This window comes from Pleurodeles waltl, chromosome 5 (assembly GCF_031143425.1).
Source record: "Pleurodeles waltl isolate 20211129_DDA chromosome 5, aPleWal1.hap1.20221129, whole genome shotgun sequence".
In the NCBI taxonomy this organism is placed as follows: domain Eukaryota; kingdom Metazoa; phylum Chordata; class Amphibia; order Caudata; family Salamandridae; genus Pleurodeles; species Pleurodeles waltl.
The window spans coordinates 913,030,543-913,055,757 of record NC_090444.1 but is presented as its reverse complement, the minus strand read 5'-3'; the positions used below and the strand labels follow the sequence as shown (position 1 = coordinate 913,055,757).

Genomic DNA, 25,215 nt, shown 5'->3' with positions numbered 1-25,215 from the left:
CCAGGCATGGAAGTAGGCTCCACCACCACAGAAGGGTTAGTAGTTGGTGGGTCAGCACAGACTTGTCTGTGATCTCCGTAGCACTCTCACTATTCTGGGCAAGTTTTACTAGTGCCGGACTGAAAGTACACACTAGATGTAGGTGAAATTGGCAATAGCGCTGCAGGTCTGTTGTTTATTTTAACATTTGTCAAAAGATCTGGAAAGGGGACCATAGATGCACACCCCTCACCTCATACTTTGCTTTTTGCCTCTCACCTCATACTTTGCTTTTTGCCTTGCCTATAAGTGTGGGATCAGGGCCCCATAGACCCCATGAGAGGAATGAAGCCCTGATTCTCTAGTGCAGCTGGAGATGCAGAGTTACAGGGCCACCAGTCGCAAAAGAAGCATCTGCCTTTTGGAACATAGAGCACTTTGATTAGTGAACGTGTGCTAACATTACCTCAAATTTCACTACCTGAACAGGCTTTTACTTACAGCGGGTGTAACGCCGTTGTGAAGAGTATGTCCCTGGGGCATCAGTGCAATAATGGTGTTTAGCATCACAGCGGCGGAGCATCGCATGGTGTATCTGGCATTTTGAAAGCAGGCAGCATGGTGTCCCTGGACCCACAAAGCCTCCACTGTGTGTCCCCTCAGTGGCCCAAGAGCTTGTGTTCTTGTGCCCTCTGTTCGCTGGGTTGGAGCAGGTGAGGGACTGTGATCCCATGAGGCCCCCATAGCCTCATAAAGGGCCCAAAGAAAGGATGTGGAAAGGGGCTCTCAGCCCCATAGCACTGTGCCAAAGTAAAGTTGGGTGCTCAGTGGGAGGTGTGGTGTTTAATGGTTCCCAACTCATCCCACTTGAGTTGAATAGTGCCTGACGTACCTGGTACACTTAGCAGGAGGCCCCATGGCAATTAGCATCCCTGGCATAGATGGGGCCCAATACCTTGATTTTTTTAGCAAATGCAGTACAGCCCATACGGATCATGTCTGTGCAATCATGATGGTTGGCCACGCCCCCCTAAACTAAACATTCTAATACATTGTTATATTCAATGCAAAGTATGCAAGTGAGAAGGGTGAAACATAACACTTCTTTTATCTATTCCTGTGTCTCAAATCACATTTACGTCATTGGAGGTTTTTATTTTGAATTCCTAATCTCAGTCACTGTAAAAGAGTTAAGGAAAAATGCATTAGTTAGTAACTTCAGCTAAATACATGTGACTATGGAAGCTTTCTGTAAACATCTGAATTTAAATGTGGCTTCTTGTGTTAAGGTCTCGTTACAAATCAATTACAATAATTTTATTTCATCAAAATTATTTCACACTTTTGGATGTGTGCCATACAGTACAGCAATCATGTAGTGTTGAAAAAGTAAGGACATATAAAAATATTTCTCCTTTTCAACACCTTCCTCAATGAGGCTTTTTTGTTTGGCACAAAGCCCTGTCTTTCATTGTTAGTATTAAATACAAAAGAGGGACAGGGAGATTACTGGTCCAGTGTACAGTCTCCCAAAACACCTGTTATATAGAAAAGTACACTGTTGCAAAAGACAACAACAATATTTACTGTATAGGAAAACAGGGGCGAAGAGAGTCAGGGATATAATTAATATCAGGAGAGCCCTCAAGCACGGCGCGCGGCGTGGGGCAGGTTTCCTTCTGGACTGAAGAGACGGTATAATAATCCCTCCTTGGTTGAGGCTAGCGCGGTCCTAGGAAACTCAATCTCAAATATGGAATGGGCGACTGATTGACCAACTGACACTGACTATTTGTCTTCAGTTTGTAAGTGACATTCCAGCACTTCATTAAAAAAAAAATGTGAATAGGAGAAGTAGTTTTCTGGGTCCTGACGAAGCGTCACATGATCATTTGTTGACCAAAAAAAGATGCGAAACATGTTGACCACAGATTGACACGATTAAGCATACTACCCTTCCTTCTTTATAGAGTATAGCGGGACATTATTCCCGCTAAGACTCTGAATGATTTTAATCTTGGCCTGAACCTTCCTCTGATTCATTAAAGTGATGTTTGAGGCTCAGAGCTAATTTTATCTTGCTTACACTCTCCTTCACTTTTACACCCTCGTCTATCCTCTTAGTCAGTTTTCGTTTCAGACCTCCACCTGGCAAATTGCCTTCGGTTGAGTACCATTCCAATTTTTGGGGTGGTCCGGCAGACATTGCAGCACCGGTCTGACGAGGAGATAGCCCAGTGATGAAACCTGTCACCCTATTGGGTGCTTGAGGGATCTCCTGATATTAATTATATCCCTGACTCTCTTCGCCCGTTTTCCTATATCGTAAATAGTGTTGTTTTCACTGTTAGTAGACAGGGCTTTGAGTCAAAACCCATGGGTGGTTGCATGGGAACACAAAGTAGTTATTTGGGTTACTTTTTGATAACTTTTCAACTTAAAAGTCAATCGCTTATCAAGACTCTGGGGGTCATTCTGACCTCGGCGGTAAAAGGCTCTTACCGCAAGTCAGAAGTCCGCCATTCTACCGCCGCGGTAAACCGCCACGGTCATTCTGACCCACAACTGCCAAACCGCCAAAAACCCGACATCCACGGAAGGCCGCCTCATCAGCGGTCAGCGATAAACTGGAGATGGCCAAACCTCCACCGTCACGCCAACACAAACACGCCCATGCCATTACGACCCACGAATCCACGCGGCGGTCTTTCAACTGCGGTATTCCATTGGCGGTACACACTGCTGCGCTCAAAATACACACACCTTTACAAAACACAGCCACATTGGACAATTCGAAATACACACACCTGATACACATACACACACCACACCCACACATCCAATCAACTATAAAACACACACCCACATCACCCACAAACCCCCACTACTAGAAATTCGGAGAGAAGGTGAGAGAGAGAGAGAGAGAGCACAGCTATCGAAAACCCCAACACACACAGGAACACAACATCATCACCCACACTACATCCACGCACAAAACACCACACACCACCACACACACCACACTCATCACCACAAACACCACCCCACACCACCCCATGGCACCCCAAAGACACCCCAGGTTCTCGGACCAAAAACTCAGGGTCATGGTGGAGGAAATAATAAGGGTAGAGCCCCAGCTATTCGGCACACAGGTGCAGCACAGCACAATAGCCAGGAAGGCGGAGCTATGGCAAAGGATCGGCGACAGGGTCAACGCTGTGGGACAGCATCCCAGAAAACGGGAAGACATCCGAAAGCGCTGGAACGACCTACGGGGGAAGGTGCGTCGATGGTGTCAAGACACAACATCGCTGTGCAGAAGACTGGCGGCGGACCCCCACCCACTCCACCCGAATTCACAGCATGGGAGCAAGAGGTCTTGAACATCCTGCATCCTGAGGGCCTCGCTGGAGTAGGCGGAGGAATGGACTCTGGTAAGTCTAATCTCAACTACCTTACCCCCCCCAAACACCAGCATGCCAACCCACACCCCCGCCCTCACCCCCAACCCCCCAGCACACATCCTCCCTGCCAATGTCTCACCAGCACATCCCACCCAACACAACCCCAACCCCTGAATGCCAACACAAACCATGGACACCCATCACCTAAGCATGACCACTGCACATACCCATCCCCCCTCACAAACCACCCTCACAACTCCTCCCACAAGGGAATGCCAGCACTGGGGGACAAGGGCACCCACAAATCGCACGCCATGGCACACACAGAAGCAATAACCATACTCTTTTACCCCTGCAGGGCCCGAACGCCAACACACCGGCCAGGAGGGTCCAGATTTGTCCATCCCGCCCCCAGAACAGGCCCCCAGTGATGACAGCAGCTCTGTCGACCTAGAACCTGATGACCAGCCCGGACCATCTGGGACCTCTGGACAGTCGGTTCCCCACACACAGACACAGGCCACAGCAGACCCAACCCCCTCTGGGAATACCAGCACAGCTCCCACCCAGCGGGCCCATGCCTCTGTCTCCAGGACACGTCAATCAGCGGTGTGTCTGCCACTACAGGACACCCAGGCTGACCCACCACCTCAACAACAGGGACCTGGGGGCAGTGGTAGTGGGCACACCGTCCAGGGGACAGAGGCCCGGGGAAACAGGGCAACTGGGAGGGCTGCTGTGCGAGAGGGGGCTGACCGGCCCAGGGAACCCACTCTCCAAGAGGCCCTCACCACCATCATGGGAGCATACCACCACTCCCAGGAGACGATGGCGACGGTACTGGCCAGGTTCCAGGAGATCCAGGCACAGCAGGAGGAACGGTACATGGGGTTCAGAGACGAACTCAGGAACATCGGTACCGCAATGGGGACCATCGTCCTGGCCCTCAACCAGATAGTCACCACATTGCGGGACCATGTGGCACTCCAAAGTGCCCCTGTCACCAGCCCGGACGACGAACAGCCTACCACCTCCGCCGGCGCTAGTGGACAGGAGGCCCCCATACCACGACAGGCCAGCAGAACCCCACCTCCTGCTGAAGATCAACCACCCCGCAAGCGGAATCTGAGATCACACAAGAAGACAGAGTAGGATGCCAAGACCCCCACCAGCAAACGATACCCCCTGATGTCATCCCACTGTCCCACATTTTCACCCTGTCCAACCTTGAACTGCCCCTGCTCCATCCTTCCACAGGCATATGGGCAATGCACCTGTGCTACTGAGAACTGGACTCTGCCATGGACATTACTCCACCCCCACCCATCACCGTTTTACTATCATGGACCTATACGCAGCACTTTAAATAAATCACCAATTGCACTTCAAATGTCAGGAGTCTGCTTGTATTCTTTAAAAATGTATTACACATAACGGTGCAATAATGTTCATTTACATTGTGATGACAACATACCAGTGTCAATAAGCATTAGTCCATGGGCAAACAAAGCAGAAGTCAAGCTGTGGGTCATACAGCTCTAAAAAGGGAAGGGAAAGTCAAAAATCAGTGAAAAGGAACTGGGGGGAAACACAGAAAGTAGAGATGCAGGAGGCCAGAAGTAAATGTAAAATGGCGTGGGTGATTCTTACCTGTGTGCTACTGAAAATACTGTTGTATAACTGTGTCCCTGTTGTCCGTGTCGTCCCCGTCGTCTTCCTCCTCTTCACTCTCCACAAGCTCCACAGCTGCTACAACACCACCATCTGGACCATCCTCCTGCAGGAAAGGCACCTGGCGTCGCAATGCAAGATTGTGAAGCATACAGCAGGCCACGATGATATGACACACCTTCTTTGGTGAGTACATGAGGGATCCCCCTGTCATATGCAGGCACCTAAACCTGGCCTTCAGGACCCCGAAGGTCCGTTCTATAATCCTCCTAGTTCGCCCATGTGCCTCATTGTACCGTTCCTCTGCCCTGGTCCGGGGATTCCTCACTGTGGTCAATAGCCAAGGCAGGTTGGGGTAACCAGAGTCACCTATTAGCCACACACGGTGTCTCTGTAGCTGTTCCATCACATAAGGGATGCTGCTATTTCGCATGACATACGCGTCATGCACTGACCCCGGGAACTTGGCATTTAGATGGGAGATGTACTGGTCAGCCAAACAGACCACCTGGACATTCATCGAATGGTAATTTTTTCTATTTCTGTACACCTGCTCATTGTCTTTTGGGGGTACTAAAGCCACATGGGTCCCATCAATGGCACCAATAATGTTGGGGATATGTCCAAGGGCATAGAAATCACCCTTCACAGTGGCCAAATCACCCTCCTCAGGGAAAACAATGTATCTCCGCATGTATTTCATCAGGGCAGAGAACACTCTGGACAAAACCTTAGAAAACATAGGCTGAGACATCCCTGATGACATGGCCACTGTTGTCTGAAAAGACCCACTTGCCAAAAAATTGAGTACTGACAGAACCTGCACCAGAGGGGGAATCCCTGTGGGTTGGCGGATGGGGGACATCAGGTCTGGCTCCAGCTGGGCACACAGTTCATGTATAGTGGCTCGGTCAAGTCGGTATCGAAGTATAATATGTCGTTCTTCCATTGTCGACAGGTCCACCAGCGGTCGGTACACGGGAGGATTCATCCTTCTCCTCGCAAGTCCCAGCGGACGGTGCCTAGGAAGGACAACATGGAGCACAGAGTCAAGCAACCCACAGGTTTGTTCACACAGCTTGCACAGTACACGAATCGCTATGCATTGAAAGGCTTGTATGAGTGGCAATGCAAGGCCTAGGCCTGTGTGACGCAGTAGAAATCATGCCATGTGGGCCCTTGAAATGGCGGCTGCCTGACCTGTGAAGTGTGACAGTGGGATGTGAGGTCACTGCGCTGGCGTAGCACACCGTGGCGGTAGGCGGTCGAAGGACGCGGCGCAAAGCAGCATTGGTTAACATTGAACCCTATGGGTCTCAGGAGCCAATGACGATGTGCGCCGGCGGTCGCGGTACGCACCGCCGCGGTACGCACCGCCGCGGTACGCACCGCCGCGGGCGTGACCGCCATTTTCTATCTGCTTAATCACTCGAGACCTGATCATCCACAGGAGAGGACCTATACTGCAAGTGCTGCTGTGACCTCGGTCTGGAAGAGACAATGGCTGCTGCGACTGGGGAAAGGGCCCCTGCCTTCACTTCAGAAGAGTTGGGGAAACTTGTGGATGGGGTCCTGCCCCAGTATGCGCTACTCTACGGTCCTCCAGACCAACAGGTAAGTACACTGGGTGCACGTTGAATGGGCTATGCCTGGGTTGTGTATGGTGGATGTAAGATGGTGGGGTGGGGAGCGAATGAGGAGTGCAAGGCACGACAGATGAGAGCATGTGCCACATGGCAGGGTTGGGGAGGGGGGGGCAATCACATCTAACATGCAGAAAATGTTGAAATTTCCTTTCCCACCCTGTACATGTCAAATAGGTCAGCGCCCATCAGAAAGTCGACATTTGGCGTGCCATCGCCAAGGAAGTCCGGGACCTGGGGGTCCACAACAGACGGGGCACCCACTGCCGAAAGAGGTGGGAGGACATCCGCCGCGGGACCAGGAAGACCGCCGAGTCACTGCTGGGGATGGCCTCCCAACGTAGGAGGGGTGCCAGTCGTACCTTGACCCCCCTGATGTCCGGGATCCTGGCGGTGGCCTACCCCGATTTGGATGGGCGCGTGAGGACATCACAGCAGACACAAGGGGGTGAGTACCAGCACATTCTGCTATCTTTACACGCAGTGGAGGCGTCTGGGTGGGGGAGGAGGGCTGTGGGTGACATTAGGACAAGGCGCTTTCTGTAGTGTAGTCCCCTCCTTTAGGCATGGCCCTGTGCCCCCGCCCCCCCACCTCTGTAGGGTGCCAAGTACAGCAATCCATGGTCCAGCATCACCCATGTGCGCATTTGTTGTCCAAAGACCTGTTGGCCTAGTCACAAGTACTGAGTACTGTACCCCGATTGCGCGGCGTAGTGCATGAGGCTCCTGTGTCTGTCCTCTCCGCCAACGGTGTTGGCAATGCATGCACTCAACCTGTTTTTATTTCTCCCCCCACCTTTTTTCTTTATCTTCTTGTGCATGTGTGCATTAGCATCATCAGGCGGAGGAGAATTGGCATCGGAGCACGAGGGAGCTGCAACTCACAAGGCCCCGGTGGGCCATGGTACAGACACCGAGGTCACCAGTGATACGGAGGGCGAGGGGAGCACCACAACGGGGACCCGTGGTGACACCAGCGACACCGACACGTCCTCGGAAGGGAGCTCCCTAGCGGTGGCGGCAACATCCGGGCCCCCCGCCTCTACAGGTACAGCCGCCACCCAGCGCACCAGCTCCGCCCTCCCAGCAGCCCCTCAGCCTTCGCTCCGTGCCCGCTCGCCCAAGAAGGCGGGCATCTCCTTCGCCCCAGGCACCTCAGGCCCTGCCCATGTTAGCCCTGCTGCCCTCAGTGAGGAGGTCATTGACCTCCTACAGACCATCATTGTTGGGCAGTCTACCCTTTTGAATGCCATCCAGGGGGTAGAGAGGGAGGTGCATCGGAGCAATGCATACCTGGAGGGCATTCATTCGGGTCAGGCTGCCCATCAACGATCGTTCAATGCTCTGGCCTCAGCACTGACGGCAGCCATTGTCCCTGTTTCCAGCCTCCCTCTTCTAACTGCCTCCACCCTGTCTCTGTCTCCTGTTCCTCAGCCTATCCCATCCACACCATCAGACCAGCCTGCACACACCTCAACGCCCAAGGGCAGCTCATCCAGACATAAGCACCACAGATCACATAAGCATTCACCCAAGCAACACCCAGATGCAGACATGCCAACAGTCACTACCACCCCTGTGTCCCCCTCCTCCTCGTCTCCCTCCTCCCTCCCTGTGACGTCTCCACTCACACCTGCATGCACACCACCATCAGCCAGTACTTCCATCACCACCACACCCTCCAGTACCGTCCGCACACGTGCAGTCACCAACCCCACTGCCATTTACACGTCCCCTGTGTCCTCTCCCACTGTGTCTGTCACCCCCTCTTCCAAGACACACAAACGCAGGCAGCCACCCACCCAACAGCCATCCACCTCACGACAGCCTCCGTCACAAGCACCTGCACCCAAAGACAGCACACCTGACTCTCCTACAACCACATCTTCTTCCTCCACTCCCATACCCACTACACCTACCCTTTACATTGGTCCTAAAAAACTTTACCTCTCCAAACTTAAACTCTTTGCCCCACCTGACCCACCCCCTCCATCTGCTAAGAGTCCCAAGAGCACCTCAGCCACCACCAGCCCTGCTTCAAGTGTCACCATTGTGCACGGGTTTTGGAGTCCACCCTTTCCCAGCACTGATACATCGGCCAGCAGCAAGGGGACAGCCAGCCCCCCCCCCTGGAAAGAGGACCCGTAAAATCAAGGGCCGCCGCGAGAAGACTGACACGGGTGCCCCCAAGGAGCAAAGGCCTGGGCCGTCACCTGCCACAACATCTAGGGGAGGCAAGGGCCAGAGAGCCTCATCGAAGGAGGGCAAGGGCAGCAGGGCGGAGAAGTCAGCCAGCAGGGGCGCGGACCAGGAGGGCCCCACAAGCCCCATCCCGGGTGTGAGGGGGGACACCCACGGGCCCAGGACTCCGTCACAGAAGGGTCCAGCAACTGCACGGTCGGAGGGCGACTAAGCAGGGAGTCCTGGCCAGGTCTGGCTCCCTTGATTGACTGGACAAGCACCGCTGAAGAGGGCCCCGCCGTGCAGAAAGGCACCGCTGAAGAGGGCCCCGCCGTGCAGAAAGGCACCGCTGAAGAGGGCCCCGCCGTGCAGAAAGGCACCGCTGAAGAGGGCCCAGCCGTGCAGAAAGGCACCGCTGAAGAGGGCCCCGCCGTGCAGAAAGGCACCGCTGAAGAGGGCCCCGCAGGGCAGAAAGGCACCGCTGAAGAGGGCCCCGCCGTACAGAAAGGCACCGCTGAAGAGGGCCCCGCCGGGCAGAAAGGCACCGCTGAAGAGGGCCCCGCCGTGCAGAAAGGCACCGCTGAAGAGGGCCCCACCGTGCAGAAAGGCACCGCTGAAGAGGGCCCCGCCGTGCAAAAAGGCACCGCTGAAGAGGGCCCCGCCGGGCAGAAAGGCACCGCTGAAGAGGGCCCCGCCGTGCAGAAAGGCACCGCTGAAGAGGGCCCCGCCGTGCAGAAAGGCACCGCTGAAGAGGGCCCCGCCTGGCAGAAAGGCACCGCTCCGCTGGGCCCCGCCGTCTCAAGCACCGCTCCGCTGGGCCCTTACTGTCAAGCACCGCTCCGCTGGGCCCTTCCTGTCAAGCACCGCTCCGCTGGACCCCGCCGTCTCAAGCACCGCTCCGCTGGGCCCTTCCTGTCAAGCACCGCTCCGCTGGGCCCTTCCTGTCAAGCACCGCTCCGCTGGGCCCCGCCGTCTCAAGCACCGCTCCGCTGGGCCCTTCCTGTCAAGGACCGCTCCGCTGGGCCCTTCCTGTCAAGCACCGCTCCGCTGGGCCCTTCCTGTCAAGCACCGCTCCGCTGCGCCCCGCTGTCTCAAGCACCGCTCCGCTGGGCCCCGCCGTCTCAAGCACCGCTCCGCTGGGCCCTGCCGTCTCAAGCACCGCTTCGCTGGGCCCCGCCGTCTCAAGCACCGCTCCGCTGGGCCCTTCCTGTCAAGCACCGCTGGCCCATTGATAGTGCCGGTTCTGTGTCGAGCTAGTGTTCACGCTGCACTCGGGGCACCCTGCCTCCTCCATTACCTGTGGAGTCTGTAATCCACCTGATGGCCTGTGTCTCTGCACTCCCCAGGATGGCGCAGTGGGCAGACCACCCACTGTAGAGACTTGTGAGACTGTGGCTTTGCACTCCCCAGGATGGCACAGTGGGCAGACCACCCACTGTAGAGACTTGTGAGACTGTGGCTTTGCACTCCCCAGGATGGCACAGTGGGCATGGTGGACCCTTTGTGGATCTGGCGTCGTGGACTCATGTGGCTGAGGTGCCCCCCCTTCCCTTCCCCCTGAGGTGCCTGTAGTTTTGTCATCTGATGCCCCAGCAGTGTTCTCTCCAACGGACTCAGGTCTCCTGTGTGGGCTTTGCCCATGTGTTGATACACTTTGGCCCACGGACAGTGGAAATTTAAGTGACTGTGCAGGACTTACTGCCTATGTTTATCGGTTTCGCAAGGTTCTTACTTGTTTTTTTAGAATTCATATTGCTATTTTACCATGACTTCAATTAACCTCTTTTATACATAAATTTTGATTCTCACTTTAATTATGTCTTTGGATTATTCCGGGGGGTTTGGGTGGTGTCACTGTGACTTGGTGCTCTGCATTGGTGTGTAGATAGTTTGGGGGGGGGTCGCATATGTGTGTGCCCGTAAGCTTTCCTCCTCCCCCCTCCCCTGTGTCGTAGGTGCAGTACTCACCGTTGTCGTCTGCGCTGGCGTTCGTACTCGTGGTAGATGAGCAGGTAGACAATAGCTGGTAGGATGTTTAATTCGGGTTCCATGCTGTTCTCCGTCCTCGTGGAGTGTGTATAGGTGAGCGTTTTCCCGTTCGTAGTCTGTTTCCGCCGTGTTTTTATCGACGGGGCTCCCGCCCCGGAAAAGGTGGCGGATTGGTGAGTTGTGATAGTGTGGGCGGTACATTGTCTGCCGCCTGCCTGTTGGCGGTGACCGCCGCGCTGTTTGTCTGTCCCACCGTGGCGGTCGGAGTGTTAAAGTGGCGGCCTGTGTTGGCGGTTCCCGCCAGGGTCAGAATTCCATTCTTTTGACCGCCTGCCTGTTGGCGGGTTGGCCGCCGCTTTATCACCGACCGCCAGGGTCAGAATGACCCCCTCTGTGTTAGTTTGCATCACTTTATATAACTTTGCAACCATACAAATCCTTCATAAATATGTACCAAATAATGGAGAATGTGGAAGTCTCAATCACTCTGCTAGCCTCTCCTGTTCAATATTTATCTTCACCCAACACAGATTGATTTGTGAGGGTGGCTGACCTTCAAGTCAACCAGTTGTGCCAATCAGAGCTCTAGTCATTTTAGAGTAACTTTTTCTCTTCCAACAATGGCACACCAAGTATCCATTAAAGGACTGATGGGAAATCCAGGAGAAGATGAGCTTTCTACTTGAGCTGGCAAGCAGGAACGTTCCAGCTTGATTTGCGTTCAGGTGTGAACATATGCCAAATCTGTCTGCTGAAACACTTAAAATAAATCCTTTGATTGAAGTCCCTGGAATGTGTGTGAGGCCTTGGGCCACTCTAATCAGGAAAGCTAGAGACAATTTTGCCAAGCAAATACATGGGCTGTTTAAAGCAGATCTTTTTTTAAATTCCCTGAAGCCCTGGGTTGAGTGGCTCGTTCTGATTACCAGAATAAAGTGAGGAGACCTCCTTGATAGCAATTGCCATTGGCATTAGATACCCCCAGTTTATAATTTGGAAACATTACTTACAATGGCTTATTTAGTACTGAACTAGGACCTCTGCAGTATGAAGCACTAACTGGGACAATACACTGCTCCTATCCCAGGGTTAAATATTCATCTGTGAGTACTGTACAGGATGACTTTGTGCAATCTGGCAGGGAACACAGAACACAATTGTCGCAGCCCTTCCACATAGACAAAGGGTGCGCAGCTACCAAAACAAAATTAGCAAAAGCCACCCGGGGTAGAAAAAATAGTAATTAAATATTTTTCTTCCTCTCGCTTAATGAATATTCATGTATTTTGACTGTTCGATTTGCGTAGAAAATGTATTAATATAGAGAAAAATAAGGCATGCATTTAAAGGTGTGCCTACCAGAGTGGACGCCAATGTTCCCGAAGTGTTCTTATTAATGGCTTATTGATATGAAATATTGATCGTAAGTTTGATTAATGTAGTAATATGTCATATTAAGGTCTATGCATTATGTATTAGCTTTATTAATTGTAGGCCTTAACTTAGCGAGGTCTTGGCCTAGTTGCACGGCCTCATGTCAAGCTGCATTTCTTAGGCTTTTCGTAAAATGGATGATTAGAGAATTAAACTGTGATTTTCCACTGTTCTGACCATGTGCTCACAGCTGAAGTTCTTTCTCATGAGAAACTGCTTGCTAGAAGATGATGTATTCGGTATTGAAACAATGTTTAATGTAATGTGTGTATGACTGACCTTCCCAGGAGAAAACAATGGATGTACTGACTGGAGTATAAGCTGCAACAACATTGATATCTGACAAGCTGAATGACAAGAGCGGGAGAAAGGGAGCCAATCATTGAAATGTGAACCATGTAGTAGTAAAATTGTAGATTTGAGGGTTCAGTTTGATTGGACTAAGTGTGAACATGCGATCCCCTGACTAATTAGGATGTGGGAAGTAGTTTTAGGAAATCTAACTTAGCCGTACTGAACTGAGAGGAGAGAGGCCATTCTGCGATATTCTTCTTAACTGTCTTGAGGGGTTTAGCTATATTCTTTTGAACCTGCTTCGAGAGACTTTGCTTTTTCTGAACTTTGACGCTGAATCCTCATGTACTGCTGACCGAACTTATGTCCTGTTGACGAAGACTTTCACAGCTTGCTGAGCCATATTGAGGACAGGTATACAATAACTTTACTGATAGATATGTCTATTTGCTTTTGTTTCTAGGTGCAAACTGCTATTTTGATAGAAACATAGATGTTTTTCCAAATTTGTGTGACTAAATTGTTTTGCATGAAACCCAAACATGGTATTCTAATCTGGGGTTAGAGTTCTCACTGATGAAGTTCGCTACATGTAATAACAGTTGATGTCTTTTCTTTGCTGAATCTAAATGTTTGTAATATCATTCACACAGTTATTCTTGCCTGGCACAAGCTCAGATTAAAATATTTTTTTTTTTGGCTTTGTGCAGCCAGTGTTGTTTTTATATGTTGATCAGTCGATTTTGAGGTCAAGTTACATGACATTAGCATTATTATTATAGGAAATAAATGTTCTAACTTTTACATAAAAGGTGGTTATTCATGGCGGCAAGGTCATGGTGAATAGAAATTACTGACATGCAATGATTATTGGTGTTATTGATTGTTGATGTTATTAATTTGTATTAGTACAGGATACATGGTGGGAAAACCTCGAAGTTAGTCAAAAGGTCCATCGGCCTATACGCGTCTCCAGTGTAAGTTTACTTAATAAAGTCTGTCGCGCTAACACCCTGAATGTGCGCATATATGTGGAGGCCACCTTTAAATATATTTTGCATTATTTAACCAAATCCCATTCACAATTGGCTGAAGCAGGTGCACGATCATCCCAAGAGAACATTGTTGAACAGGGTTTTATAAAATATTGACAATTTCTTTCAAGGATGGCTGATATAGATACTTACACATCCTTAACGGCCATCTTTGAATGCATTATGTAATATTTAACCAAATCCTAATCAGATATTGCTTCCGTGGATGTGCCATTTACTTAAGTTAAAGCTATTGGTGGTGTAATACATTACTGGACTTTTCTTGGCACCTAAATTGGTCAACTCTGCTGCAGAATTTGGTCCTCTCTGCCACATAATTCCACTGGTCCTGCATTTACGTAAAATAAAATAAAAACATAATTACCTCGAAAGGAGCCAGTTCTGCATTTGCTTATATTGTAATTAAAGGTTTCCTCGATCTGCGGTTGGCTGAGAAAAGTGCGTATCTGACATTAAAAAATTATGGATTTGTATTCCAAGTACAAACCGAAACTAAGCCTACTCTAATAATGAAGAAATCCATTTCTAGGTATTTAAATATGGATCTGGGTTGTGTGTATAGATGTGTTGTTTGCAAGGAGAGAAGGTTAACACTCAACTTGACAAGGACGGAAGAGGTCCCAGTAAACTCATTCTTTGTTGTTGCTCCTAGAGACCCGATGAGACACTATGGCAATCTGACATTGGCCCATCTCAAGCTTTCGTCTTGCTTAGTCCTTCTTCTTTGTCTGTTGTAGTCGCCATGACACCTTTGTGCTACTCTAAGCATCTTCTACAGTCATAGGTAAGAACATAAAAATAATCCTTCCTCAAATTATCAGACGTCTCTGGGGTAACGCAGAGACAAGGTGAGGATAGCTTACACACATGCAAAAAAATGCACAAAACAAACCCTTTATTTCCTCAAATGGAGCCAATTCTGCATTTGCTCGTATTCTAATAGGGTGTTTCCTGGAACGGCGATTGGCTAAGACAGGTGCATACATTATAATGCAAGCTGGAAGAAAAATGCCTAGTAGACATTGGAACGGAGACACTAATTTTTGCAAACGTCACATTAGCAGAATGAAATCACAAAATGATGGATTTCTATTCCAAGTCTGAACCAGAACTAAGCCTACCCTGATAATGAAGAAATCAAACTCTAGGTGCTTAAATATAGATCTGGGTTGTGTGTATAATTATGTTTGAAAGGAGAGAAGGTTAGCACTCCTCTGAACCAGGATGAAAGAAGTAGGAACAACATAATGCCATGCGGTGAGGTAAAAGGAAACACATTTTATGACAAGAATGGAGGCTCTTATGCTTATATTTCCTTGTTAATTTTAATAGAATCGCAGTCAAGAACCTACAAATCCCAAAAGATGAACAAATAGCAGCCAATTGGAAATGAAACATAGTCTGCAGTGCCCCACCAATCACCAACCAGCCAACCCTCCACTATTTATCTTGTACTTAACAGCCCTCTTTTCTTGCTGCTCGAGGTAAAAATAAGTACTTTTTCATAACGTTACCAAAAAATATGTATTTATTGTCAGTATAAATATTGTGGTTTAAACATTTCTGAGCATAACGTTGCGTTCCCTGACATGCGCTCTCCTTTACAGTCGTCTTGTAGCCGCATGCTCGTATTTTCCTGCTGTTCGCACGCGTTGACATTTCTGAGTACGTCGTTCTCCTCAGCTTGCAGTTGCCATTCTAGACGACGGTTGAAGTAGACATTGTGTTTCCTCACCTGCTCCTGCTGCTTTCTGGCCTGCAACAATGTTTTTATCTCTCCTGATGTCATTATCTCTCGTCTTGGTCACGTAAGGGGTCCTCCTTCTTCGTTGTAATTCTTGACTTCCTGGCTCTAGTAGTCACTCCCCTATCTCCGCCAATAGACGGAGTTGAGCTTTTCTGTGCTCATAGCTCAAAATTAACCCCTTGTTTCCTGGTTTTTCATCCCCAGACAGTTTTCCAACAGTGTTTCACTATGGATATTGACCGTTCTTCTATTTCTCACAATTTGGATGAGGAGGAAGAATCCAATAAGGACAATTTGAGTGACTTTATTCAAGTCTCGGTAGAACAGCCAGTTTCTGCCTTTATGGACAAGTTATCTAAACATTTTGAAAAATCACTGTTTAACTTGGTATCCAAGAGGATTTTGTCCCAGTCTGCAGGGGATAGCAGAAAGCCCCCTTTTCCCCCCAAAAAGTCCCAAACATGGCGCTGTTGGTTGGTGAGAATTTCTCACATCAGGCAGATGACATGGTTCCTCACAGGCCTCCCTTAAGGGAGGGGATTGAAACAATAAATTGTCTCTCAATTATACTGCAAAGTCTAAACATATACCATCCCCTATAACTATTTAAAGGATACTAGACACTGATGAAGACATGGGTGATGCAGTCTCGGACGCTGGTAAGTCCGATGATGACAATGGAGAACTATTTGTTTGCCCTCCTCCAAAGAAATCCAAACTCTCGTCTTCAGAAGTTTTTTAAACTGTCACAGTCTCTGACACGGAAAGGGTCCTTAAGTTTGACCCGAATTAAATCCATCACCCTCACTCAATGGAATGGTTTCCGGCAGACCATGTTGAAGAATGTGTTGCCTCACGTCTGTGCACTCCTCTGGACAAACAGACTATGGCAAAATTATGATCCAAATATCCTTGGCCATCTCTTCAGTCCACAATTATTGTAACTCCTACTATTGACCCCTCCTTCCTTACCTTATTCACAAACTTTAACAAAGATTCACACAAAGGGGTGAATGAGGCATGGTCCACATGCCAAGACAAGCTCTTAGATGTGGTGGGGCTATTAACACGCATCTTTGATTTGACTGAGTCGGCCAGGTTGGAACATACCTCTATTAACCCAGATCAGTTATCATTGTGGGTCCAACATGTTGTCTGTCTGCTGGGTAATGCTAGTGCTGCGATAACGCATGAGCGCAGAAAGGGGGTCCTGCGCAAGCTAGATCCTAAATTGGTTAACCTGGCAGTTTTGGATCCAGGTATTAGGACAGAAGGCCTTCTGTTTTGAGACTCCTTTTTCAAGGAGCTTAGCAAATATGTTGTGACTTTTGCTTCACTGTAAAAGGCACAGCAAACTTTGAAAAAGATGTTCTCTAGTTGGATTTTCTCCAGCGGCGGCCACTTGTATAACATCCAAGGTTCCCTTGGCACATCCCAATCCTCAGTCCAGGAGTACATACCTCAGTTTTACCCTCAAAGAAGTCATGGATTTTGATGCAGAGATAATAGAGGTTCCAGATACACCTGTGTTAGGAATGGGCTCTCTTGTTCGCAAAGGTATACACCCTTGTCCAAATAGGGATCACAATCCTAGTCAGGGTAAGTCAAACACAATCCGATTATCCTGTGTCCACCCTCTGGTAGCTTGGCACTGAGCAATCAGGCTTAACTTAGAAGACAATATGTAAAGTATTTGTGCAATAAATCATGCAATAACACAGTGAGAACACCACAAAAAGACACCACACAGGTTTAGAAAAATATAGGATATTAATCTGATTAAATTAAGGTCAAAATGATCAAGGTTTGACGTTAGCGCTGCATTGATCGCCACTCGGGGAAGCCTGGCTACATCATTCCGGTTCAACGATATAGTGATTTTCTCACCGTTGGACTGGCTGTGTGTCGATTCCGGCAGGCTGTGCATCGATTTTTGCCACACAAGGAGTTTCTTGGCAGAGATGAAGTCTTTTTGGCCCTGAGATTTCAGGAACAGGAGGCAAACTCAATCCAAGACCTTGGAGAGCAGTTCTCAGCAGAGGACAGAAAGGCAGCATGGCAACAGCAAGGCAGCAGTCCTTCACAGCAAAGCAGTACAGGTGAGTCCTATGGCAGCCAGGAAGCTTCTCTTGGCAGATTGCAGATTCTGGTGCAGGCTGTTTTTCCCAAGAAGTGTCTGAATTAGAAGGGTCAGAGACCCAGTTTATATACCCAAAAGTGCCTTTGAAGTGGGGGAGACTTCAAAGAGTGGTTTTGAAGTGCACAAGGTCCCCTTTCAGTACAACCCTGTCTGCCAGGGTCCCAGTAGGGGGTTTGGCAGCCCATTGTGTGAGGGCAGGCCATTGTCCTTTGAAATATAGGTGTCAGGCCCTCCACCCTTCCAGTCCAAGAAGACCCATGCAGTATGCAGATGTGTGCAGGTGTGACTGAGCATCCTGTGTTTGTGGTTGTCTGAGTGAAATGCACAAGGGAACTGTCAACCAGCCCAGCCGAGACGTGGATTGGAGCCAGGCTGTAAGGCACAGAAGGATTTAAGTGCAGAGAAATGCTCACCTTCTAAAAGTAGCATTTCTAAAATAGTAAGATAAAATCCAACCTCACCAGTCAGCAGAATTGTGTATTACCCTTCTGGCCACACTAAATATGACCTGTTTACCCCTTTCTAATCAGAGTCCTCTACTTAAAGTTTATGAGGGTAGCGTTAATTTTACAGTATGAAAGGAGCAGGCCTCACAGTGGTGGAAAATGAATTTAGGAGTTGTCCACTACTTGGGCATATAAAACACACATATACATGTTCTGCTTTTTACCCACACAGCACCCTGCCCTCTGTGTTACCTAGGGCTTAACTTAGGGGTGATTTATATGTAGAAAAATGGGAGCTTAAGGCTTGGCAAGAACTTTTAAATGGCAAGTCAAAGTGGCAGTGAAACAGCACACACTAGCCTTGCAATGGCAGGCCTGAGGCATGGTTAAGGGGCTACCTATGTGGGTGGCACAATCAGTGCTGCAGGCCCACTAGTAGTATTTAATTTACATGCCCTGGGCACATGCAGTGCACTTTACTAGGGACTTACAAATAATTTAAATATGCCAATTAAGCATTAGCCAATGTCACCATGTTTTAAGGGAGAGAGCATCTGCACTTTAGCACTGGTTAGTAGTGGTAAAGTGTGCAGAGTCCTAAAACAAGCAAAAACAGTGTCAAAAAGTAGAGGGAGGCAGGCAAAAAGTTGGGGGTGACCACCATAAGGTTGCCCTGTCTAACAGTCTCTCAATCAGGTGAGTCACCCTTCTGGTCTTCCTACTATAGGAGGGCGACTTTTAAATTTTCTTCCAAAATGGCAGTCGATTACTGCGGATCCATGGGTATTGAACACTGTTCAGGGTTATGTGATCGAACTCTATACAGAATCTTTTCAAGCAATGCTTCCTCATCCTCACCAGTTTTCTTCGAGGATGACAAAGCTAATTTCGTTGGAGGTCCAAGCTCTTCTTCTAAAACAGGCAATTGTCCGTTGTCATCTGGATTCTTCAGGTTTCCTCAGTTCTGTATTCTTGGTTCAAAAGAAGAACAAAAAGATGCGTCCAGTTATCAATTTAAAATAGTTCAATCTTTGTCGTTTATTGCCATTTCAAAATGGAGACTATCTTACACCTCAGGGATTCTCTCTTACAAGGAGATTGGATGGTTTGTTTAGATCTTCAGGATGCGTATCTCACTGTCCCCATACATCCGCAATCCAGGAAAATCTTACAATTCCAACGGCTAAACCAGACTTTTAATTTTTCCTCTCTTCCCTTCGGCCTCTCTTCTGCTCTATGGTGTTTCACAAAACTCATGAAACCGGTAGTAGCTTTTCTCAGATCTCAAGGAGTCAGACTGATCATTTACTTGGACGACATTCTGAGTATGAATCAAAATCTTCCTTTCCTTCAATCCCAAGTCCAGTTAACTTGTTCTCTTCTGTTTTATCATCAATCACGAAAAGCCTTCTTTAATTACAGTGCAGCAATAGAATTTCTAGGCTTTCTCGTAGACTGTGCCTCCGCTACTCTGCAGTTGCCCACAGAAAAAGTAAAGTCCATAAAATCCCAAATCCTTCATCTTTTACGCAATGCTCAGTTTTCTCTCAGAGCTTTGGCAAGGACAGTAGGTCTTCTGTGTTCTTTGATTCAAGCCATTTTTCCAGACCTATTCCGCTATCGGGTTCTTCAAAGACTGAGGATTATACATCATTAAAAAGGTCTTGCTTATTCAGACATTATTTCCCTAGATCAAGAATCTCGAATAGAGTTACAAAGGTAGATAGACCATTTGGATGCTTGAAGCTGCAGAACCATTTTTGCATCAGCCCCGGATTTCGTGTTGGAATAGGACACAAGCTGTTTGGGTTGGGACACCCGCCGTAGCCCAATTTCAACTGGCGGTACATGGTCACTAGAGGAGTCCAAATTGCATATCAATTGTATAGAGATGCTTGCGGGGGAAGGTGCGTTCCACAACAGCAAGACACCAGCTCGCTGTACAGAGAAATGCCAGTGGACCCCCACCTCCTACCCCACAACTAACAACATGGGAGGAGCAAGTCTTGGCAATCATGCATCCTGAGGGCCTGGCAGGAGTAGCAGGAGGACTGGACTCTGGTAAGTGAAATCCATATTACTATCACCCCCCCACCTGCATGCCATCACCTACCCTCACCCTCGATCCCCTCACTCCACCACCTCAAACACACCCCACCATCATAACCCACCCCTCCCAATACCAAGCCCTGCATATAACACCAATGCACGGACCCTCATCACAGACCTGCATGGACAGCCATCCCTAAAGCATGCATACTAGAGAGAATCACCTAGCCCACCAAATAGCTATGCACACAAGGCAAAGCTGCCAGGGGAATAACAACCATAGAGGGCAACACACCCATGCACAAGATTTCACATGCAGAAACAATAACACTTAATTGACATCCTCACAGGCCACCCCCACGTCACTGGAGAGGAGGTGCCAGCAACATTCAGCCCCCCCACCCCTAGATAGGCCCACAGTGATGACAGCAGCTGTGGACACCTGGGTCTGGATAACCAACCTGGCCCATCAGGGACCTCCGGACAGTCAGTTACCCAGGCATAGTCCCATACCACCACATAGCCTCCCCCCTCAGAAAACACCACCACAGTACCCACCCAGCGGGCCCATACCTCTGTCCCCAGGACACATCAATCAGCAGTGTGTCCACCACTACAGGGACCCCAGGCAACCCCACAAACACAGGGCGATCAGGGACCTGGGGTCAGTAGCAGTGGGCACACGGTTCAGGGGACAGAGGCACAGGACAACAGGGAAGCTGGGAGGAATGCTGTGCGACAGAGGAAGGACAGTCCCAGGGAATCGACTCTCCAGGAGGCACTCACCAAGATTCTGGGCGCATACCACCATTCCCAGGAGGTGATGGGCCAGATACTGGACAAGTTGCAGGAGACCCAGTGGCTGCAGGAGGGACAGTACCTGGGGATCAGGGAGGACTTGAAGGACAGAAACACCACCCTGGTCACCATTGCAGGGGTGCTGGCTGACATGAACAACACCATGAGGGAGGCAGCGGCACACCAGCGGCCCCTGACACTAGCCAAACCACTGACCAACCTTCCATCTCCGCTGCCGCTAGTGGACAGGAGACCCTGCCACAGGACCAACAGGCCAGCATCACCCCTCCCCATGCAGAAGGAGAACCACCCCCGAAACAGTCCCAGCGATCCAAGCAGAAGACAGAGACTATTGCCAAGACCCCCACCAGGAAATAAGGCTCTCTTGATTGTCACCCTTGTGTCCCACTCTGTCACCCTGTCCACCTTGAACTCCCATTGCTCAACTTCCAATGCCCCCTTAGACAATGCACTAGTGATCCGCATAGACTGGACTTTATCCTGGACATTCCTCCACCATCACCCCAGCCTATTGCAAATCCCCCTCTACTTATTGGCACTTAAATAAACACCATTTGAATAAATATGACTATGGAGTCTGTTAAATGATTGAACTATGTGTTCTTTAACAAGCTTTAAACACTGCAATATAACTGCACAGTAATGTATACATAGGAATGGCCTGTAGCTGGCTGCAGGCCACACACCTGGAGCGTAGTGGGGCACAAATATCTGAAAACAGAGATGCCAAAGGGTAATATAAGTGGCCTTAGAAGTGGGAAAATCAGCCTGCCAGTGACGATGTCAAACACAAAACTTTCAATGAAAAGTGAAGTTACAGTGTCTTACCTGTGTGTCATTGGAAGTATTGTCATATTATTGCACTTCTGTTGTCCTCATCCTCATCCTCTGCCTCCTTATCTTCACTGTCCACAGGGTCCACTGCTGCCACAAGCCCATCTCCAGACTCATCCTCCTGCAGAAAAGACACCCGCCAACGTAAGGCAAGGTTGTGCAACGTACAGCATGCCACGATGATCTGGCAGACCTTCTTGTGTGAGTAGTGCAGGGATCCACCTGTTAGATGGAGGCAACGAAACCTGGCCTTTAGGAGGCCGAATGTCCTCTCTATTATTCTACTTGATCGCCCATGTGCCTCATCGTAACGTTCCTCTGCCCTTGTCCTGGGATTCCTCACAGGGGTCAGTAGCCATGAAAGGTTGGGGTAACCAGAGTCACCTGAAAATATTGAGGGACAATTGCTAGCCACACACTACCCCTTAGGGCCCACACCATACCCATGCACCAACACCAACTGGGAGGGAACCAGGGCTCACGTATTAGCCACACCCTGTGCCTCTGGAGTTAAGCAATCACATATGGGATGCTGCTATTCCTCAGGATAAAGGCATCATGCACAGATCCAGGATACTTTGCATTGACATGGGACATGTACTGGTCCACCAGGCACACTATCTGTGCATTCATGTAGTGAAAGCTCTTTCGATTTCTGAACACCTGTTAATTTCTCTGGGGGGGGGAACAAATGCATTACGTATACCATCAATAGCCCCAATAATGTTGAGGATATGTCCCATTGCATAAAAATCAGCTTTCACTGTGGCCAAATCCTCCGCCTGGGGGAAACAGATGTAGCTGCGCATGTGTTTAATCAGGGCAGACAACACTCTGGTCAGCACTATTGAGAACATTGGCTGAGACATTCCTCCTGCCAAGCCCACTGTCACTTGGAATTAGCCAGTTGCCAGGAAATGGAGCACAGATAGGACTTGCACAAGAGGGCGGATCCCGGTGGGCTGATGGGTAGCAGATATTAGGTCAGGCTCCAATTGGGCACACACCTCTGTGATTGTGGCCTTGTCCAGTCTATAGGTGAGGATAATGTGCCTGTCCTCCATTGTTGCCAAGTCCACCAGGGGCCTGTACACGGGGGGATGTCTCCATCTCCTATACATCCGCAGCGGTTGCAATCAAGGGGGCAAAATGGTGAGCAGCTGGTCAGTATTCCATACTTACAAACACTACACTGCATTGCCTGTTGTGACTGTACCAGTATATTGTTAGATAGTCCCAAATGGTGCCTATGTGTACTGTGATGCAGTTAGGTGACATGGCCCCTGAAATGGCATCCGCCTGTCCTGTATGGAGGGACATGTGGAAATGAGGTAATTCTGCTGACATTGTGCGCCGTTGCGGGAGGCGATCGAGAACCACTGTGCAACTCCTCATTGGATACCATTGGGCCCTATGGGTTACAGTGGCCAATGGTGATGTACGCCAGCGGTGACAGTAGGCACCGCTGTGGATGTGACTGCCATTTTCTATATGTTTACTCACTTGCTACCTGACCTTCAACAGGAGAAGACCTACACTGCAAGTGCTGCTGTTACCTGTGTCTGGAACCGACCATGGCTCGTGTCACTGGGGAAAGGGCCCCTGCCTTCACCACTGCGGAGTTGAAGAGACTGGTGGATGGGGTCCTACCTGAGTATCAAATGCTGTATGGGCCTCCAGACCAACAGGTAAGTACACTGTGAGCACGATGAATAGGGCATGAATGCATGGAGTTGTGTGGGAGAGCCTTGTGTAAGGGGGGGTTGGTGGAAGGGCCCTGGGCAGCGTGCTGCATGTATGGTGGGCAATGTCTGTGCATAAGGGGATGTGAGGGCTGTGGTGGGCCATGAATTTAACAGGCAGGACGGTCTGACTGATTCCTTTTCCTATGTGTTTTTCTATGCAGGTCAGTGCCAATTAAAAAAGGGTAAAGGGTATATGGCGTGCCATCCCCAAGGAAGTGCGGACCCTGGGGGTCTACAGCAGGTGGAGCACCCACTGTCGCAAACGGTGGGAGGACCTGAGATGCTGGGCACGGAAGATGGCAGAGGCCCAGCTGGGGATGGCCTCCCAACGAGGAAGGGGTGCCCATCGAACCATGACCCTCTTGATAGCCCGCATACTGGCAGTAGCCTATCTGGAGCTGGATGGGTGCTTGGGGGCATCACAGCAGCCACACGGGGGTGAGTACAGTGCCCCAATAAACTACTCGCGCGTGGTGGGGTGGCTTCCGGGGTGGGGGATGTGGGCCTGTGGGTACCCCTAGGCCAGGCTGGACATTGCAGGGTAGGTCCCATGCTTGGCAGGGTCTGATGTAAACCTCCTCCAACCAAGGTAGTAGGCATCCACTACTGGGCAGGGGTCTTTGGGTCTCAGGTATGCTGCAATTGGCTTTAGGTATTCCTGTCCATGGGTTGGTGACTAGCATTGTGACTGTTAGTGCATTGCCTAGTGCACAGGGCTGTTCCCTTTGTGTGTGTGTCGTGTATGCCAACGGTGGTGTTGTTGCGGCCATTGACCAAGGGTATCCTTTGTCTCTCCCCTCCCTTTTTGTTTTGTCACCCTGTCCTAATGTGCATCAGCATCATCTGGCACCGGTGACGGGGAGAGCTGCATCCCACAGGGCCCAGGAGGCCAAATCCACCGAGGGTGATGGCGCCAGTGGGACGGGGGGCGAGGGGAGCACCACGGTGGAGACTGGAGGGGACAGTTCTGACAGTGATGCCTCCTCCGATAGAAGCTCCCGGGTGGTGGCGGACACCCCTGTGCCCACCCCAACTACAGGTACAGCTGCCACCCCCATATCAGCACCGCCCTCCCTGCAGCCCCTCGGCGTGGTTCCCATACCCCCTCACCCAGGAGGTTGGACATCTCCTTTACCCCAGGAACCTCAGGCCCCGCCACAGTTAGCCCTGCTGCCCTGAGTGAGGAGGCTATTGACCTCCTGTGATCCATCTCTGTTGGGCAGTCAATCATTGTGAATGCCATCAAGGGGCTGGCAGCCCATTTGCAACAAACAAATGCATTCCTGGAAGGCATTCACTCTGGCATGGCGGTCCAACAGAGATCAATCCAGGCTCTGGCCTCCTCCCTGATGGCAGCCATTGTCCATGTTCCTAGCCTCCCCCTCCAAGTTCCTCTACCCATTCCTATTCCCCTCAACCCCAACCTATCCTAAGCACACAGGCAGACCAGCATGTACACAAGACAACAAACAGGAGTGGTTCAGGCAAACACAAGCACCACACATCATCCCACAGGCACTCACAGAAACACCATCCAGATGCAGACATACCAACATCCACTGCCTCCATTGTGTCCCCCTCCTCCTCATCGTCCACCTCCCTCCCAGTTGCGTCTACACTCACACCTGCATGCACTACATCCTCATCCACTCCCACCATCACCATCACACCTATCACTACACACCCCTCACTCGCAGTCAACCCCCTTCATCCATTCACATATCCCCTGTGTCCTCTCCCACTGTGTCTATGCCCCCTCCTCCCAAAGTACACAAACACAAGCAC

The 25,215-nt window shown here is 49.8% G+C and overlaps 2 pseudogenes; both read left to right on the top strand.

Moving 5' to 3' along the window:
* The first annotated feature begins 14,214 nt into the window (after positions 1-14,214).
* LOC138297999 (U6atac minor spliceosomal RNA) lies at positions 14,215-14,290 on the top strand (annotated as a pseudogene).
* A 540-nt stretch (positions 14,291-14,830) lies between these two features.
* LOC138298000 (U6atac minor spliceosomal RNA) lies at positions 14,831-14,933 on the top strand (annotated as a pseudogene).
* Positions 14,934-25,215: the final 10,282 nt, after the last annotated feature.